Genomic DNA, 16,400 nt, shown 5'->3' with positions numbered 1-16,400 from the left:
AGCAGGAAATTCCACTGTCAGCAAAATATAATTCTGGACAGGAAGTGGTGGGCTCTATAAAACTATTCGTAAAGACTCTATGGATTCAATGTATCCTGGCCAATAAAAGAAGAGTAAATGCAGCATTTTTCAAAAAAATATTTTTGCACAGTTTTACCACAATTGCCTTGACAATGCATGCAATGCCAATAACATCTGGGACAAAAAAAACAACCACCCAACAAGGCAAAGCAATCTAAGAAATAGTTATCTCGGAGGCTGTCTTCACAGTACTGCTTTACTGCCACATTCCCGAACAGGTAAGGAAACGACCACACGGTTATACAAAAAGGTAAAATGTTTCAAAACAGGAAATGACTGACTTTCAGTCTCCAACAGTAAATGGTTCATTTCAGCGCCAGGTTAAGACAAGGCTTCTTTACAAAGCCTTTGATGGCTAAATCCACCAGCCTGTACACTGGCTTGTTTTAATTGGAGTTTACTGTTTTAAAATTTCATATGGGTTTTAATATATGAATGGTTTAATTTGTTTTCGTGTTGTATATTTATTGTTCTATTTTATATGTATGATTTTATCTGAATGCCGCCCTGAGATCCTTGTGATATAGGGTGGGATATAAATATTTTACTAAATAAATAAAAAGAAATGGTTCTACAAATCTACATTGTTCCATTCCAGGGGGAACCAGAGTCTGCAACCCCACCCTGGCCTAATGGACAACCAGATCCATGACTCATTTACACCCACGCCACCTGGATTTCCTGTGCTGCATTGAATAGTTTATCTGACCACAGAAGGATGTCTTGGCACATGTATCTTCCAGCCAGAGTTGAGTATTAGGTGGAACTTAACATGACTGTGGTTATGTAGGCTTTGGGGGAATTTACCTTTCCTAAACATTTTTCAAGGCAGAATACCATGCTCTTGTAACTTATTACCACCTAGTTTATTTATGTGACACTCAACCAAGGTATTTTATTACATAGAAATTTGGATATATAACACTCAAAAAAAGTGCAGTGTACCTTTAAGTTTTCCAATGAAGTAGGAGATGAGGAAGCCACAGCTTCTCTTGCTTGTAACTTCGTAGCTCTTCTTGAGTTACAAATTCTTCCATCTGCTCATCCCTTCTGTATGTATTCAGACAAGCAGGACTCCACATTTCTCCCAATGCATGTGGAGGAAGACAGCAGATGGAAGGATCATTGGAAGGAAGAGACGGAGAATCCACAGCTATCCCTTTTCCCACTTCGTAGGGCAGTCTAGAGCAGTGGTGGGCAGAAGATAGATTTACAGATGTTTTGGAGTCCAACTCCCAGAAGACCCTCCCAGTATGGCCAATGGTCAGGAATGCTGGGAGTTGAAGTCCAAAATATCTGAAGCTCTACTTTCTGCCCTGCCCTGATCTAAAGATACATATATATTGTTTCGGAGATATTTTTAATTGGCTTTTTCCTACTCTTCCACATAACAAATAATGGAATCCTAATCTCTTTGCACTGTCCACTTTTTTTCATTCTTGAAGAGTAGTCATTTTGCCAAATAAATGCGGCCTTCACAATAAAGTGCACGTGAAGTGAATCCTCTTCCAAGACAGTAATCCACTCAAGCTGGAATTTTTCAAGGATAGATGTTCAGAAAATAAGACTTCAGGATATTTCACATAAATAAACATTTAAAATTAAAAAACAACCACCACCTGCATTTGGTTATAAGGAATGTCAATCCAGTTTACAGTCCTAAAATAAACTAGGAACAGTGTCAAGCAATGTTTGCTATGTTTTTTTAAAAAAATTAACACGTACATGAAGCTTATAATCCAGAATCCTTCCTATATGAAAGTGCTGGAGTGTATGATGCTGTAGTGCTTTCACCTTGGAAACACATCAAAATTTTGAGTTGTGGGGCATGTCTAGATGGGGCAATATCCCAGGGATCATCCCAGGATTGTCCCTGTGTATCCACATGATGCACAGAGGATCCTGGGAGCAGGGAGGGATGCAAGTGTTTATAGGGAGGGATAAAACTGTTTATGCTTATGTAGCCCAAATGGCTGCAGGAGGTGGGGGTATCAGCAGGAGGTGAACCCCAAGGATTTCCAGAAGTCTAAAAAATATCTAAGGGGGGAAACTGAATAGGGGGGGATCATCAAAACAGCCCAATGAGAACATAGTATCCTCAGTCACTGCAGAATACTGACTGACTGACTGAAGAGGAAAGCGACAAAAATCCAGGTGAGATAGGAAGTAGAATAGAGTGACTGGAAAAAGAAGATGGTGGGAAAGCACATCAATATAAAAAGTGTAGAGAGAATCATCTCATTGTTTGGAGAGATCATTTCTTGGTTCAGACTCTGAAACTATTTTTAAATAGCCCCAGGAACAGAAGTAAGAGCTTCCCATACAAATGAATGGAGAAATAGCTGGGATTGGGCACCAGTTTGTTTATCATATCTTGTACACAAACAGCAGAAGCTAGCAGCAAAAAGAAGGCCTCCTGTTCTAATTCCGTTCTTATTTAATGTGAAACTTTTTTTAAAAAAGGGAATTACTGCTAAAGTAAATTCCAAAGCAACTGCAGTTCATTGCCCTCATATGGCTGTTTGGAAGAGGCTGCAGCCTGGAAGGAGTGATTTAGGACAGTCCTGTAATGTAGTTCACACTGGATACTGCAGGCCAGGCTCTGAGTGGTTACAACAACCCTGCAATGTTGCCCAGAGGTATTAGACCTCTTTAGCTGGTATGGGGTTGGGCTGGGGCTGAGAGAGTAGAATATAGCAAAGCTGCATTATTATCCATTTTGAACCACCCTGAGATCTTCAGCTATTGGATAGTATATAGAAATGTAATAATAAATAAATAAATCCCCATATTGCATATTGGGCTGAGAGAGCTGCATACAACAACCATGCTGTTTGTTTCACTTTTATATCCCTATTGCAGGTTGAAGGGCTATGCTGAGAAGACAGCTTCTTCCGACATCCCTACAAGGTAGTCTACTGTACATATTTGCAACCCAAAGGAAGGGCTACTTAAATTACCCTCCTCAAAAACCAAGCACTCAACTGTATGCAGAAGCTTCAAGTGCAGACTGGTTGCATTTTTATATGTTAAAAAAACCTTTAAAAACTGCACATGAGGGAAGACCCAGGATCAGGAAATACATACACAGAGCGAGAGACAGAGAGGAGAGAAGGCTATCAATGGCTATTAGTCTGGATGGCTATGTGCTACCTCTAGTAACAGAGACAGTAAGCCTTATATACCCAGGTTCCCGGGGAACATGGGTGGGATGGTGCTGTAGCACCATGTTCTGCTTCTGGGTTTCCCATCAACAGCTGATTGGCCACTGTGTGAACAGAGTGCTGGCTGGACTAGATGTACCCTTGGTCTGATTCAGCATGGTTCTTCTTATGTTCTTATACACTGCCACATTTTGCTAGAGGTCCCACTTGTAGATTTTGTAACAGTTAGAAGTTGGACTTCAGCAAGCATTGTCCTGATATGTCTATTGGTCACCAATAGGGTGCCATAGTTTTAATTAGTAGAGAGTCCACACCTGATCCTTCTGTCTGCTATCTTTTAAGCGTGTCTTTGTTTAGACTATCTTCACTTCCACTTCCTGTCTCTTCCCACAATCCCCCCTCTCTCCCTCCTGACAAAGGGCTGCCATGCAGCTGCCCTGTCTCCTCCATTTTAGTTAGACAGAATGAGGCTTTCCTTTGCCATGTGCTTTCCAAAATAAATATGTTTGGCTTCATTTATTCTTATATCTCCAAGCCCACATTCTCTGCTGCAGATTGCTAACTGAACAGTAATGGGGTGGGTGGGACTTGTGGTCCTCCAGATGTTGTTAGACTTGAATTCTCATCGGACACTGCCAGCATGGCCAACGGTCAGTGATGATTGGAACTGTAGTCCAACAACATCTCAAAGGCCCCCACGTCTCCACTTCTGCTTGATAATATGCACCCCTGGCTGCCAAAATTCCATCAGGCTCTTCCAACATTCCATCACACCCCAGCATGTTCAAGAAACAGACTTGCAGAGGAGGAGGCAGCTCTGCAAGTAGGAGCAAACTTGATTCTTAATGGCTGGGGTCACTGACGGTCACTGAGGGCAAGAAGCAGGTTCAACCTCTGCCTTGTATGTATTTTTGCATGCAACTATTTACTCGTCCTGCACAATCACTCCTATGGGGAGAAAGAAAACTTTGCACTTTGAACAACATTGTGCTGAGGGCCAAACATGCCTCCTCTGTTATGCTGGGTGGCCTGATTTTTGTGGGCCCACCAAGGCTTCTTGCAATAAACAACCCCCTCTGCAGACCCCCATCCACCCAAATGACCAGCATTTTCCCTGCAAAATGTGGGAGAGAGTTCTTTTTTCATTTACTTAAGATTCCACTTAATCTCTGTGCTCAAAGTAGATGGAGGCCAAACTATACAAGATGTTGATAATTCAATTCCATTCAATCTGATATATCTAATTCCCTTTTTGACTGCCTTTCCATTGACCAATTCTCATGAAGCATACTTCATTAGAAAGTTCTTGACGCACAGCTTCCATGAATAACAGTGGTTTTCACTAGAATTCAAAGTTGGGAGTTCAAAGGTCCATAAATTCAAGGTGAATAAATCTTAAAAAGAAAAGAAAAAAAGAGAATTAGGTACTTAGGGTACCAAAAAGTTTTATTTTAAATATAAAATGGTCAAATGTAATTAACGAAATATGAAGACTAAAAAAGTGTCTGTAAACCTTTAAAAATACAGGTGCAGGCCAAAGTACAATGATATCCCAGTAATATACAGCCTGTAAACAAATCATGAAGGGATTAAGAGACACCTACAGTTAAAAGTAACCCAGTCAAAGTTTTCTTATTACTCAGAAAGGAAGTCTCTAACTGTTAAATTTAACAAAATAACATTTAAAAGTCTCTGTACACCATTAGTTAAGTTAAACCCTTCATTAGATTTGATTTGATTTGATTTGTATTTAATTCCCTTCCGTCCTTATAATTTACAATCTCCCCCAACACCACGTAGTTAGATAACTCTGAAACTCTCAAGAACACTCCATGCATCTGATGAAGTGAGCTATAGTCCACAAAAGCTTATACCAGTATAAACGTGTTAGTCTTTAAGGTGCCACAAGACATTGGGATGTGTTTTTTCCTTCAATAGACTAGCAAGGCTATCGCTCTGGAATTTTTTTCATTTAATGTGTAATTTTCTTTTTAAAAAATCCAAATAGCATCAACGGGGAAGGGTGATAGTTATCTGGGTTGCAACAGGTGTGGAGAAACAATTTAAATGTTTCCTCCACTACTGTGGGTCCTGAGGAAAATCCCTCCTCTGAAGGAGAGATTTACATTACTGTTTACACTGAGAGGAAATTCCCACGGGCACCAATGGGGGATTTCTTCCTAATGAAAATCACAACTAGGGGGGAGGGATTTTCCTCAGCAGTGGAGGAAAGGGTTAAAATACACAACTGTTGTAATCTTTGACCATTTTCATCTTTCCCAACTGATGCTATTATTTGCATTTAAAAAAAAAGTGTGCATGTTTAACATCCAGTTTGGTTCTGAGTAAGAGAGAGCCTACAGAATCCAGTCTGTGAACTTTGCACTTAGCTCTAAGAGTACAAATCACAAAAGACATCTTTTATGGAATTTTTTTTTAGCTCAGATGTCAAAAGGGGGGCTTGCCACTAAACAACACACGTAGCTCTAATATAAAAGATGACTTTTATGATTTGTAAAAGATGTCTTTTATGATTTGTACGGTTTGATTTTGTAATATGTGGCAAGTTCACTGACTGAAAAAGAAAGAAATGAACCTCTGTCTTAGATGAAGTCAGAGGTGGCTTTAGGCCAAAGGGGGGGAGAGAAAGGGGGGGGGAGAGAGAGAGAGAGAGAGAGAGAGAGAGAGAGAGAGAGAGAGAGAGAGAGAGAGAGAGAGATCAGAGCCTCTAATATCTGTGTATTCTCAAGTATGCAATGGGGGGAGGAGAAGGGTGTCAGAAAGGAAGAGAAAAAATGGGGTGGCCACACCCACTTTTGGCTCTGGTCCTATTCACTGCTGGCTTCAGCCTCACTCCCATCAGAATGCATCTCACAACAGATTATTCCCCAGGGAATGTGGCACTCAACAGGAAAAAGGAAAGTGCTTCCCTAGTCTTGATCTAATATATTCCAGCAGGCATTTGACCTGCTAAGTGGGCTTTTTTTTATGCGGTGACCTTGTCATTGCTTTTCTCTGGTGTGCCTGTTGGCATTTTATCATTTTGATTGCTTTTGGTTTACGTAAAGTAGTGATTTTATTGTTTTATTTGCTGTGAATTGCCCAGGACAGTGCAAAATGTGTTGGAAGGGTGGGATATAAATTTTCTGATAAAGCAATCACCAACCTCACCCCATCCCAACAATATATATATATATATATATATATATGTAAAAATGTAAATGTTCGTTCGAAACAGACGTTATATCTCCGAAAGTTCTTCACCGATTGCTTTGAAATTTTGACACAACGTTGCATTCGAATATGCGAGCATTGTTATGCAACTATGTTCTATATGGGGACAAAAGTTTGTCTTAAAATCGAAGAAATAGGCCTCCTCAAAACCAGTCCTGCTGATCATTGTGACATCGCCAACCAGTAGGCCAATCCACTGCCTCTGCCTCCTCTCACATTTGCATGTTCTCTCACAATTGGCTGAGTGAATATAGATGTCACACCTGTGACAGTTACACGTTCTGAAGAAAGGTAACTGCCAGGAGTTTCCACTAACCTCCTCACCATAAAAACAACCTTTTTAAAAAACCAAACAATCTGCTTTACTTCATCCAAATAATGCCTCACAGAAGATCACACTTAGGTCGTCGTACTCGCAGAGCGGAAGCACTGCGACGAGAAATTGCAAATCAGACTCAGGAAGAACGGGCATCAGCAAACGAGAAAAAAAGAAAAAGAATGCCTCAAATACGTGCCAAGGAACCAGCCAAGCAACGTTCAGCCAGACTTGAGGATGCACGGTTGCGAGCACGGCAATCGCGTTCTACAGCTTCAGATCTGCTTTGTTCTCAACAGAATGAATGCGACAGGCTGAGAGTGGCTGAAAGACGTCAACGAGAAACAGCACATCAGCGTCAAACACGACTCCGTGGTAAACAATCACACGATTACAATCGCCTTGCATTCCGGTACAACCCAGCTGATGATTATAGTTTGAGGCGGCATGTTCTCATCGGCACTTTGACTGAAGTGTGTCCTTATTGCAAGGCTCTTAAATTTAATGGAGAAACAAAAGGAATGTGTTGCGCTGCTGGAAAAATTAAACTGCCTCAACTTGGAGAACCACCAGAGCCATTACAAACTTTGCTTGCCGGATATACCGCAGAATCAAAGCATTTCCTATCTAACATCAGGAAATACAACTCATGCTTCCAAATGACGTCGTTCGGCACAGAAATCATCACAGCTCCATTTATGCCAACTTTCAAAGTCAAAGGACAAATTTATCATAAAGCCGGCTCCTTCCTTCCGTTTCAAGATAGTCAACATAAATTCCTACAAATGTATTTCATTGGTGATGGCAATGATGAATTGAATGCACGCTGCAGAATTTATACCGGCATAAAAAGGTCCATCGTTTCAAAACTGCAACAGCTACTTCACGAAAAAAACAATTTAGTACATTTGTTCAAAACAGCAATTGACATAATGCCATCTGATACACACAAGATTGTTATTCATGCTGACAAAACGCCTGCTGGAGAACATGTGCGAAGATTCAATGCTCCAACTATAGACGAAGTGGCAATTGTTATAGTCGGAGATCAATCTTGACAGGACCTTTCAAAGGTGAAGATGTCCTCATTCCTCGCATTCCTATGATTCCAACAGATATGCCATTTCAATTTAAGAGATAGCAATTCCCCATTCGATTGGCGTTTGCAATCACCATCAACAAAGCTCAGGGCCAGTCTTTAGAATTGTGCGGTTTAGATCTAGACACAGAATGCTTCTCACATGGACAATTATATGTTGCGTGTTCTAGAGTCGGCAAACCAGACAATCTCTATATCTACACAGACAATGGAACAACTAAAAATATTGTATATCCACAAGCATTGTGAAATTAAACATATTAGAAACATCCGCTTTGTCTTTTCTTTCTTTTCAATTTAACTGAGCCACAGCAACGCGTGGCAGGGTACAGCTAGTATGTATCATGATGCATTTTATACTGAAGAAGAGTTTAATGCTGCTTTTTAAGGCCCTATAACTTTTACAGAAAGTGCAAATAACTCTTTACTAGAGTTAGTAAAGAGTGCATTTAGATTTAGGATACCTTGCTATTGCCAGAATACCAGTGATAATAAAAAGTAGAAATCTAATACTCTTTCCCCCACCCCATTTCTTAAATAGCATGAACCTATTGGGACCTATTTCATTTAATTCTACTCTTTACAGTACTTTAAAAAGACTTTCCTCATTGTCATATACACCCTCCCCACAAAGAGACACATTTCCCACACACTCTACAGAGTTTACACGTGTGTGTGCACACACACACACTCATTGGCTGGATTCAGACAACATGCTAACCAATGGTGGTTTATTTATTTATTTATTTATTTTATTTTTTATTTATTAGATTTTTATACCGCCCAATAGCCGAAGCTCTCTGGGCGGTTCACAAAAATTAAAACCACAATAAAACACCCAACAGGTTAAAAACACAATTACGAAATACAGTATAAAAAGCGCAACCAGGATAAAACCACACAGCAAAATTGATATAAGATTAAAATACAGAGTTAAAACAGTAAAATTTAAATTTAAGTTAAAATTAAGTGTTAAAATACTGAGTGAATAAAAAGGTCTTTAGCTGGCGACGAAAGCAGTACAGTTTGGTACCAGGCGGACCTCTCTGGGGAGCTCGTTCCACAACCGGGGTGCCACAGCGGAGAAAGCCCTCCTCCTAGTAGCCACCTGCCTCACTTCCTTTGGCAGGGGCTCATGGAGAAGGGCCCCTGTAGATGATCTTAAGGTCCGGGTAGGTACATATGGGAGGAGGTGTTCCTTCAAATAACCTGGCCCCAAACCGTTTAGGGCTTTAAATGTTAATACCAGCACTTTGAATCGGGCCTGGACCTGGACTGGCAGCCAATGAAGCTGGAAAAGGACTGGCGTAATGTGATCTTGCCGGCCAGTCCCTGTTAGTAAATGGGCTGCCCTGTTTTGTACCAGCTGAAGCTTCCAGACCATTTTCAAAGGCAGCCCCACGTATAACGCATTGCAGTGATCCAAGCGAGAGGTTATCAGAGCATGAATAACTGTAGCTAGGCTATCTCTGTCCAGATAAGGGCGTAGTTGATATAACAACCTAAGCTGATAAAATGTGCTCTTTGCCACTGAGTTCACCTGTGCCTCAAGTGACAGTTCTGGATCCAAGAGCACCCCCAAACTACGGACCCGATCCTTTAGGGAGAGTGCAACCCCATCCAGGACAGGGCGAACATCACCTCGCCGGACAAATGAACCACCTGCTAACAGTACCTCCATCTTGTCTGGATTGAGTCTCAGTTTGTTAGCCCTCATCCAGTCCATTACCGTGCCCAGGCACTGGTTCAGAACAGTCACTGCCTCACCTGGGTTTGATGAAAAGGAAAGGTAGAGCTGGGTATCATCCGCATATTGATTATATAGTTAACCATCAGTTGAGTGGTCAACAGTTGGTTATTGTGTTGCCTGTTGGGCAAAAACCATCCCATGGTCGACTATTTCCCCAAAATAACCAACTAAGATAACCAACACTCTGCTTGTTGACTATCTGCACAACCGTTGGTTAGTGTGTTGTCTGTCAGGCTCAGTGGACTATTTTGCAGGGTTAAGTGGACTGTTTTGGCTGGCTACAGAGTTCGCAGGCAAGACTGGCCAAAACCATGCTGGCCATTCAGTTACAGCTGGCACAACTCACAGAGGCTGCTGGGATAGCACCGGGAGGACTGAAGGAGGAAGGCGGGGAGAGGGTTGTGTCAGTCAAATGCTGGGTTGACTATTAGTCCACTCAATGCCTGCCCCAACCACTCCACAGTTGTGTAAGAACATGTTGTGTGGGGAGTACCCACAAAATAGCCAACTGTGAGTTGACTATTAACCCACCATTGACTAAAGTGTTGTCCGAATGCAGCCATTGAAAGAACATGTGAAAGAGATCATGAGGCCTCATGAGCAAGCTCCACTCCTGTCACCGTGTGGTACAGCTATGCCCCAGCAGCCATTGTCCATAGTGGAAACACTATGGCATAGGAAAGGGCTCGGAGGCAGAGGTGGTATAGGAAAAGAGTTGGGGGCAATGGTCATCTAGCTCCCCAAAAGGTAAATGTTTGGCCAGATACAGAAATGACTGCCTGAGGCATATGGACTCCTCATGAGTAAAGGTATACTTGTGATTAGGGATGTGCTCCGCTTCTAATCAGACCGGCGAATTAGAAGCAGAGCGGGGGGCTTCGCCTGCCCTTAAGGCAGAGGCAAAGAGGATTGGGGGGCCGGCGGAGCGTGGCAAAAAGGATCGAGGTGAAGGCGGATCCTTCGCCTCGATCCGGAGCTCCGCCAGAAAGGTAAGTGGGGTTTACCGGGCCCTGCCGCTGTCGCTGTTGCCCATGCGGCGACAGCGGCAGGGCCCAGTAACCCCCCTGCCCTCCTCTCCCTTACCTGCCTCCATCCGCGGTCCATCGGCATCTTCAATTGCGCCCGCGGTTCAACCAGGAAGTCTGGGCTTGCGGCCCAGACTTCCTGGTTGAACCGCGGGCTCAATTGAAGACACCGACGGACCGCGGACGGAGGCAGGTAAGGCCCCCCTCCCCCTTGGTCCCTTACCGGGCTCTGCCGCCGTCGCCGCACGGGCGGCGATGGCGGCAGGGCCCGGTAAACCTCCCGCCCTCCTCCCGCCTTACCTGGCGCCACTCCCCTCCACTGCGGAGCTCCGATTCAGAGCCGGAGCTCCGCGGCGAAGAGGAGCAGAGTATGGGCAGGGCGGAGCGGCGCGGAGCGGCCCGCAGGGCGGAGCGGGGGGTCCGTGCACACCCCTACTTGTGATCAAGGCTCTGCATGAGAGTAGACCATTCCTCAGGTGGCACAGATGGTCTACAGCTGTACTCTGGGTTGAAATCTGAAGGCTCAGGCTTAAAAGCTTTCAGTTCTAGGCAGAGAAGCATATAGCAATGTCTGCACACCAGTTCTCAGATGTCTTCCTTGCATTTCCGTTATAACCTAGCTCTTTTCTGGACCTCAGGCTACCTATTGATCTTGCCATTACTTACTTACTTAATATCTCTCCTTTCAGACAAAGAATAGTGCTCAAGGCAGCTAATGGTAAAATCTGTCTTAAAAGCCGCTAATTAAGTATCTATAATTAAGAATACAACCTAAATGCAAATAAATTAAAAACAGAACTGGTACTGACCCTAGCTAAATCCCTGGAACACTGTTCCTGTGCCCCCACCTTTCTGCATGCATGAGGTAGTTCCACACCTTGTCACATGTGCTGCAGCTATGCCCCAGAAGCCATCGCCCATGCTGGAAACATCTCCCTCCTGTCTGCATGTTCAAGCGGCATCAGAAAGGGCTCTTTGTGTTTACTGATATATACACTTAGAGCTCCTCCAGATGAGGAGGGACCCTGAAAGGACCAGAGTCCCGCCTAGCATGGCAGAATTCTATGCACATGCATCGGTAAACACTGAGAACCTTATTATTATTATTATTTATTTATATAGCACCATCAATGTACATGGTGCTGTACAGAGTAAAACAGTAAATAGCAAGACCCTGCCGCATAGGCTTACATTCTAATAAAGTCATAGTAAAGCAATAAGGAGGGGGAGAGAATGCAAACAGGCACTGGGTAGGGTAAACAGGCACAGGGTAGGGAAAAATTAACAGTATAACTAACAGTCTAAAGTCCGAGTAACATCAAGTTTTAAAAGCTTTAGGGAAAAGAAAAGTTTTTAGCTGAGCTTTAAAAGCTGAGATTGAACTTGTAGATCTCAGATGTTCTGGGAGAGCATTCCAGGCGTAAGGGGCAGCAGAAGAGAATGGACGAAGCCGAGCAAGGGAAGTAGAGACCCTTGGGCAGGTGAGAAACATGGCATCAGAGGAGCGAAGAGCACGAGCGGGGCAATAGTGTGAGATGAGAGAGGAGAGATAAGGCGGAGCTAGACCGTGAAAAGCTTTGAAGGTCAACAAGAGAAGTTTATATTGGATTCTGAAGTGAATTGGAAGCTAATGGAGAGATTTCAGAAGTGGAGTAACATGGTCAGAGTGGCGAGCCAAGAAGATGATCTTAGCGGCAGCGTGGTGGACAGAAACCAACGGACTGATGTGAGAAGAAGGAAGGCCAGAGAGAAGAAGGTTGCAGTAGTCCAACCGAGAAATAACCAGTGCATGAACAAGCGTCTTGGCAGAAGAGACAGACAGAAATGGTCGAATCCTGGCAATATTATACAGGAAAAAGCGACAGGATTTAGCTACTGCCTCAACATGAGGACTAAAGGAGAGCGAGGAATCAAATATAAAGCCAAGACTACGAGCTTCATTGACCGGAGTAAGCGTAACATCATTGACAGTAAGAGAGAATGAGAGGTGAGGAGAAGGTTTAGGAGGAAAAACAAGCAATTCAGTCTTAGCCATATTAAGTTTCAAACGACGATGAAGCAGCCAGGCTGAGATATCTGAAAGACATGCTGAGATACGATCGTGAACATCAGGAGAAAGTTCCGGAGATGAGAGATATAATTGTGTATCATCGGCATACAGATGATATTGGAGGCCATGAGATTGAATAAGTTTACCCAAGGGCAACATGTATAAAGAAAACAACAACGGGCCAAGCACCGAGCCTTGCGGAACCCCTACTGAAAGTGGAAAAGAGGAAGACGAGTTGCCATTAGCCAACACGCTGAAGGAGCGACCTGTTAGATAGGAGGCAAACCAGTTATAGACAGAGCCACAAAGTCCGAGGTCATGGAGGGAGTCTAAGAGAAGATCATGATCAACCGTGTCAAAGGCTGCGGTTAGATCAAGGAGAATAAGAACGGAATAAAGGCCTTTAGACTTGGCAGTAAGAAGATCATTGGTGATCATAGTAAGGGCTGTTTCAGTGGAATGCAAAGGACAGAATCCAGATTGAAAAGGATCCAGAGCAGAGCAGAACCTGTTCCCAAGCTGCCCAAATGTGTGGACTATGGGGTAGTATAGTATTTTTGCCACTGACAATGGGAGCTCAGAAATCGCAAGTTTACATGACCCTCAACCCCTGTCAGTTCAGTCTCTTAATCTTCACTTTCGAGAACTGTTGATGAAATAGTCGACGCTGTCTGGGAACACCCTGGATAAAAGAAACAAGAATGACAAGACAATCAGAGTTTTTTTGGAAAGCACAACCACTTGTTTAAGATGTTTCTGGTTTGCTAGAAGTAGAAGAAAAAAGAAGAAGAAAAACAGTATTGAATTTAAAGTGTTTAGCATGCTGTAACTTTTCCAGACATGTAGCCTTAAAAACAAAAGTTTTGACCTTTCCCATGGAATGGCCGAAGGAAAAGATTATGAAGATGATGAAGATGCTTTGAAGCCTTAGGAGAAGGCATTGCTAATCCATCCCAAAGACCGCCTTTTCCCAGCTACGAATTTGCACTGAATGACAATGAGAACATGATACTAATAATTCACATATTGCCAACGACTTGAGGGTTTTTATATGACCCAAAATGACCTGACTGGCCCACTTAGAGGCAATTGTGCAAGCCCTTCTGTAACTGTAAAGACGGGGGGTGGGGGAAGCTGGATTCAGGATTGGCTCAAGATATTTTGCTGCCTGAGGCAAAGCACAAATTGGCAGCCTTCCCCCATTCCATGCACAGATGTTGGCTGGTCTGGCAGTTGATGGGATGGCATCATTCGCCACACCCGAGGCAACAGGATAGTTTGGGGATTCAGGTCAGGCCATGCTGCATAGGCCACTCTGCCCTCCAACACAACAGGACACTTGAGGAGCTCACGAGGAACAGCCCCTATCCTCCCTCTGCAGCAACCCCCACAGTTGTTTGAATCTATTGAACCCAACAGATTCAAACAGATTCTGCTCCAAATAAACTTACACATTTTATTTAAACAAAGACTCTTTTACAGAGCTATCTCAGGCTGTGGCTCCTCTTTCCTCAGGCCAGAAGTAGTTTGGGTTGCCCGTAACTACTTCCTGGTTCCACCCAGGAAGCACAATCGAAATACTGGATACCGCCCTACAGTTTAATTCAGTTTTTTCCGTGGTCTCGGGATGATCGGAGGCATGATTCTGAGACTGCGGAACATGTGGCCCGCCATCACTGTTATGTCCCAGCGCCTCACGAGTAAACACGAGGAGCTGGGAACCGGGCATGGGGCACAGAGCTCCTCAGGAACTCGGGTCCCATAGGGGGTGGGGGAGGGGGAGATTTTGGTTTTTTTAAAAAAAACCTTACCTGGCACTCGAACACTCCTGTGCTCCTTTCCCTTTAACAAAAATAAATCCAAAATGGTGGCCGTGATGTCGCGTGCTGTGAGATTATACCCCACCAACCCCCTCGTCTAGCCATGCCCTAGGATTCAACTGCAGTTTAAAATAGGGATGTATGAGAAATTTGTTGCAGTTTATTTCTTATTAGGATTTACTCAGTTCACACCTTCTGGACTGAACACGGACTCAGATGCAATCTGTTGTCAAAGTCCATAAATTTCTGAGCTTGCAGTGTGACTCATGGACAACAACAAAATGTGTTCAACAACATGCAAACATTTGGAAAATGTGCACTTTTGAAAATGTGCACAAATATGCTTTAACCAGTGAGAGGAGAATGTGTATATTTCAAAGATGTGCATAATTGATGCATACATTCGGGGAAATATCATAAAAATTAGGGGTGTGCTCTGCTCCATTTCAGATCCCTGAATCCAAAGTGGGGTGGGCTGATCCGGATCTCCTAAACCCGGTTCTGGAGCAGAGCGGGAGAGGTCCAGATCAACCCGAAGCAGTTTGGAACGGTCCGAATTGATTTGGACCGTTCCGAAGCTTCAGAGCCAGGTAAGTGGGATGTGGGGAGGGGGCTTACATTGCTCCCCCATCCACCGCCGCGGTCTGTGTGGTGATGTAGGCTGCAGCCTAGTTCCAGCGTTAGGTGTCAGCGGCACTCGAAGCCACCGCATGGGGCGCAGTGGCGGAGCCAAGTAAGGGGGGAGGGGGATTACCTGGCTCCCCCGTCTGCTGCCACCGCATTCTGTGTGGCAGCTTCGACTGCTACCCATGCCTAAGGCCAGAAATAGGCCGGCCTTAGGCGTGGGCTGCAGTCAAAGCCGCTGCATGAACCATGGTAGCGGCGGAGCCAGGTTAGTGGGGGAGGGGGCTTACCTGGCTCCACCGGCCACCGCCGCCACAGTCCATGCGGCAGCGGATGGCGGAGCCAGGTAAGGGGGGGAGGGTGGCTTATTTGGATGCCATTTTGTTCCCCCTTCTCCACTTACCTGCCTCCGGCATTTGCCATGAAGGCAGGTAAATGGGGAAGGGGGGCAAAATGGCATCCGAAAATCGGTTCTGGAGCGGGTCGGGGGGGGGGGGGTCCGGATCAAACCAAACCAGTTCAGGCCCGATCTGGAAGGTCTGGATCGGGATCCGAAGTGGTTCGTGGGGGCGTGCACAGCCCTAATAAAAATACACATGGATTTTCATGTGGGGAAAAAAATCACAATCTGAGACAGACTCGAATCAGAACAAGCTTTAAGGTAGAATTCAGAGAACATTGGCGAGCTCACCAATTTTGCAGATTCGCACACCCCTACTTTAGACCAATAAATAGAACTTGGAATGTTTAAACTCCACAACCTGTGGGCAGATTACATATTTATCAATATAATTTTGTGCAACAGTCTTTTAAACAGCTACTCCACAATTTCATCCTGTACACATAATACATTTGGAGTTGGATTCAGATTTTTGCACAACTGGGCCAGCAGAAGTAGACTTCCCCACCCCATCCTCCCCACAGCAGCAGTCCCCTGAAAATGCTACACAGAGAATTGGGGGTCCCTTCTGAATGGGGTGGGCTGTTGGGGGGGGACCCTGACCATTGGGTGGAGACACCTTCCATGAATGGAGTCCTTCCATTCATAGAACATAGATGCTTATTACCATCATCAGCATCATCTTTTTCACAATTTCATCTATATGTTTAGTAAAAAGACGAGACTTTGTCTAAGCTCATGCATGGCTTGATCACTCTCTTTTATATATGTCTTTATTTGTAACATTTATATACCACTCAATTATCTAACACTGATTCCAGAGCGGTGAACATAGAT

Source organism: Elgaria multicarinata, chromosome 2 (assembly GCF_023053635.1).
Source record: "Elgaria multicarinata webbii isolate HBS135686 ecotype San Diego chromosome 2, rElgMul1.1.pri, whole genome shotgun sequence".
Taxonomy (NCBI): Eukaryota; Metazoa; Chordata; class Lepidosauria; order Squamata; family Anguidae; genus Elgaria; species Elgaria multicarinata.
The sequence above is the reverse complement of the archived record's forward strand: the minus strand, read 5'-3'. Positions refer to the sequence as shown.